This window comes from Silene latifolia, chromosome 11 (genome assembly GCF_048544455.1).
Source record: "Silene latifolia isolate original U9 population chromosome 11, ASM4854445v1, whole genome shotgun sequence".
In the NCBI taxonomy this organism is placed as follows: Eukaryota; Viridiplantae; Streptophyta; class Magnoliopsida; order Caryophyllales; family Caryophyllaceae; genus Silene; species Silene latifolia.
This window is the reverse complement of record NC_133536.1, coordinates 64,417,376-64,422,442: the sequence shown is the minus strand read 5'-3', so window position 1 is coordinate 64,422,442 and position 5,067 is coordinate 64,417,376.

The window sequence follows — 5,067 nt, the reverse complement described above, 5'->3', positions numbered from 1 at the left end:
TTTGTTTAGTTTGTTTAATTCATTAAATAATCTTACTAAATCTTGTAAATAATTCGTTCTAATTAGTTTTGTTCATATTTTATCGTTTTTATGACCTCATTCACATGTAAATAATCTGCTAATCACTTCTATCCGAGTCAAATAATATAATCAATCATTAAAATTAACCAACGAATATTAACAACTTGCAATTCCGGCTTCACAGCCAGAACTGAGCCAAGGAACAGACGCAGTGAGTGCTGCGCCTCTTCCAAGGGACGCAGCTCTGCTGCGCCTGTTCCTGGTTGAGTTCTGTCTCTGAACACCCGTTTTTTGCCTTGACCTAGTTTATTAATTACGTATTTAATTAACTATTATTCGTACTATCGCCTAATTTCTGTTCGTTAATTTATTTGTTTTTTTCAAATCATCCGTTTTAAAAGTATCTTCGACATAAATCAATAGATCTATAGTAATTATTGTAATTTTCTTTATTATTTTTTATTGTATTTCTTTTATTGCATTGTTTGTATGCTCTCACATGTAATCAATCCTTAAATTTCTACTTTGACTCAATTGTGTGCTAAATTACGTGTTAACCGACTTAGCATTAATTCACATGCTAGGAATAAAATAATGGATGTTGCATTGCATGCATATAAATCGACAATATATCGAGTATAAATAACTTCCCTAATCATTAGTAGAGGCCGCTATCGAGGCGGGCGGGATTAGGTGTTCGATCAAAAGAGCTTCCTAATACGTACCCTCACCCCTCACTCCAGATCTATGTGAACATCCGTGTTCATTGGCATCCACGAGAGTCATTCTAGACCAAGAATGCTAAGGGTAACGAGTTCTTGGTGTCTATGTCACTACTTTGTGTCTTGACATGGCACGAGGTATTGGAACGGTTTCAAATTTTCCACAATATATTGGTGGCGACTCCACAAATGCAAACGCTTGTCCCAAGCGCCCTCGTGGCCCGCGTCCACAGTTTGGCGACTCCGCTGGGGACGATACACTTACGTGTAGCCAAGGGTGAAACTTGAACAAGGTTAGGGAATAGTTTGTACAAGACAATTGTAGGTTTTTCATAACTCGGTCTTCCTAGGTCGTTTATTCGGCCTTCCTAGGCCTAACCCAACCCATTCGACCAATCGACCCGTCTAAACGGTCCTCATTCTTATTTGGGCCCAAGGATGGATAGCGATTGACGTCATCCATACCATGGTACTTACTCTTGTTTGTATCAAGGACTTTCACTACTCGAGGAAATGGACTAGGAATCGGCCTTACTTCTGTTTGGTACGAGCCTCTCCAAAGACCCCGGGTTTGATTGTTCGGTATGGCAACCCACCCTTTAAACCAAAACCCTTTTAAATGCACTCAGCATCCCGTTATAATGCCTGTATAATTGCTTGTACTATATGTGATCACCATTTCTAAACAAAACCATGACGATTTTTGTAAAAATCAAAATCCTCTTCAAAATGTAAAAATTTCGAAAAAGCCCAATATTAGCGCAAAATAAGTCGAAACTCTGTCCAATTCTCAAGTCAAATTTCGGGCCTAGGCCCATTTCAAAATCCCACTTCGAGTCCACTCCTACAACTACACTACAGTTGACTAGGACCAACATTTTCAAATTATGTCCTTTCTTCAAAGCTCACTTGACACAAGTGGCACACTCCCACTTCACAAGTCAAAACGTTTTCTTAGTAAGTGTGCTAGAATGGTCGATCGTGTTTTGATTCGTCGTCGATCTCTTATCCAGTTTCCAAGATGCCTGAAACAAGCGACTTGAGCAACGACCAACCCCAGAATGGTAATGATCAAATCCTAGCCGCGCTAGCTCCTCTCCAAGTCACTTAAGATCAAGTGTATGATCACCTCAACACAATCGAAGGCCGAATATATACCGTAGAAACGAGGTTGCCTCCTCAAGAAAGTGAAGTATCTGATGACTTTGTGAACAACTTTGGGGAAGAAAACCCTCCCGTAGGTATGACTGCAGCTGAGAAACGACTTCAATATTTGGAGGAACAATTGATGTATCTCAAAGGGGATGACATTTATAGGGAAAATAATCGTAAATATGAAGCCGTGAGCTCCAAGTTGCCAACTAACTTCAACATGACGGATATCCCTAAATTCAAGGGGAATGAAAACCCTTTGAACCATATCCGTGCCTTCAAGGATTACATGTCTATCAAAGGTATTAAACCTGAGATGTTCTTAAGGATCTTTCCTTCATCTCTTGACACCATCCCAAGACAATGGTTCTATTCTTTAGAGCATAAGAAAATCGCTACCTGGGACGATGCCGCAATTGAATTTGCCAAACAATACGCGGATAATGCTGAAATCCAAGTCAACATGCACACCTTATAGGTTCTTACCCAAAATGACAAAGAAGGTTTCACCGACTTCCTAAGTAGGTGGAGGAAGACTAGTACCCAACTTGTTGAACATCCGGATGAAGCTACCCTCGTGGAGAAATTTGTGGACAATCTAAAACCCATCTATGCAAGTCATTTGAGGTACCAAAACATCAAGACCTTCAAAGACTTAACCGTACTAGGAACAAGGATCAAGGATGACATCCGTAAAGGACTCTTGTCCAAAACGGTAGGTCGAGGATATCAAGGCTCAACAAGTCGTTCTTACGGCTCTACTAGCAAGACTGATGAAGTTAACCTCCTCGATCCATCTAAGAAGAGCACCCCACCAAGGGAATTCACAAATCTTGGGGACACATATTCCAATGCTCTAAAAAGGTTGATGAAACAAGGCAAGCTTCAACCCATAGGACCTACACCCGAACCAGAAAAGAAATCCAAGTTCTGGGACGAGAATGCCTACTGCGAGTATCATAGAGGTAAGGGACATGACACAGAAAAATGCTACAAACTGAAAAATGTGCTTCAAGACATGATTGAAGACGGTCGCCTACCAATACCGCCTGGAGGTAAGCCTAACAATACTCAGAATCCTCTTGGAGTTCTGATGATTACAAGTGACGAATCTACCTTAGATTGCTCACATCTTATCTCCCCAAAAGAAGAGGTCATCAACGGGATATGTACGGATAGCGAGGAAGACGTCTACCTCCAGGATCTCCACTTAATCAAAAGCGCCAAAAGCATCATAGATGAGATCATTGCCACGCTGGGGACCGCAGAAACCAACACCAACCAGCAGAAAAGATGGAGAAAATCAATCAAGTGGACAAACAATCAAGGAAGGCTCTTCAAGCTCACCACTGGAGAAGGAGAGATGTTCAAAGGAGAACCAGAAGACGATGAATTCGAGTCAGAGTCGGAGTCGGAGTCAGAGTCAGAGTCTAGAGAAGTCTACTCCTGTCGTCATCCCCATTCCCTTTGTGTCTCCTAGCTTAGCATCAAGTAGTAACAATAGTTCGGGAAATGTCCCAACAACTATCCCTTTACCGCCACTGACTACAGATCAGATGACTTCTTTGTTTCAACTTTTCTCAAACTTTAATATAAATAAATCAGGTTCTGCTTACTCTTTGCGTTACCTTGAATGAAATTCTGTTTACGATGATACTAAGGACGACCCAGACCCAGACTCGATCGAGATACCTCTCTACATAGCCAAAGAAATACTACAACAGGAGGAAGGGGGACCAGTAATAGAGAACATTGAACCCATCAATGTAGGAACCAAACTAGAACCCCAAGAACTTAGGATAGGAACGACCTTGAGCTCTACTGAAATGGCCAATTTCATAGACCTCCTACACGAATTCAAAGACGTTTTCGCTTGGTCCTACAAAGACATGCCAGGAATCGACAAGGACATTGCAGAGCATAGAATCCCAATCAAACCAGGTTTCAAATCCGTAAAACAGAAGCTTCGTCGAATGAGGACAGAATGGGCTCTTAAGATCAAGGAAGAAGTCGATAAGCAATTCAAAGCCGGGTTCATCAAAGTTTCCGAGTACTTTGACTGGGTAGCTAACATAGTGCCCGTACCCAAAAAGGATGGGAGAATCCGTGTTTGTGTTGATTTTAGAGACTTAAACAAAGCGTGTCCTAAAGATGACTTTCCTCTACCACATATCGACATATTGGTGGACAATACGGCAGATCACGCGCTATTGTCCTTCATGGATGGATACGCAGGATATAACCAAATCAAGATGGCCATAGAAGATATGCATAAAACCGCCTTCGTCACTCAGTGGGGAAACTATTGCTACACGGTTATGCCGTTTGGATCAATCAACGCCGGAGCTACATATCAACGCAACGCAACTACGCTCTTACATGACATGATGCATAAAGAAGTTGAGGTATACGTAGACGACATGATTGTCAAGTGGGGCACTTTGCGAACCTTCGCAAATTCTTCTCAAGGCTACGAAAATACAACATGAGGCTCAATCCTCAGAAATGCGCATTCAGAGTAACATCTGGTAAACTCCTGGGATACGTCGTTAGCCAACGAGGAATAGAAATAGACCCTTCCAAGATCAAGGCTCTAATCGAAATGCTGCAACATCAAACGGAAAAGGAAGTTAGAGGATTCCTAGGCAAGGTGCAATAAATAAGTCGATTCATATCGAAACTCACCATGATCTGTGCACCTATCTTCAAAAAGCTCAAGAAAACAGATCACACCATGTGGGATGATGACTGTCAAAAGGCATTTGACCGAATCAAGGAGATACTAGCCAAGCCACCAGTGCTCCTGCCACCTCAACGAGATCACCCTCTTGGTTTATATCTCACAGTAACCGAAACAGCCGTGGGTGCCATGCTAGCTCAAACCGTAGGAAAAGAAGAAAGAGCTATCTACTGCCTTAGTAAGAAGTTCTTGGAGTACGAGTGCAAATACACACGACTCGAAAAGACATGCCTCGCTCTTGTGTGGGCAACGAAGAAGCTACGCCATTACATGCTTAGCTACTCCGTTAAAGTATACTCCAAAATGGATCATGTCAAACACCTCTTCGAGAAACCCGTTCTCAATGGATGCCTAGCAAGATGGAACTTGATGCTCTCAGAGTTCGACCTCAAATACGTACCTCTGAAAGTTATAAAAGGGCGCGCCGTTGCC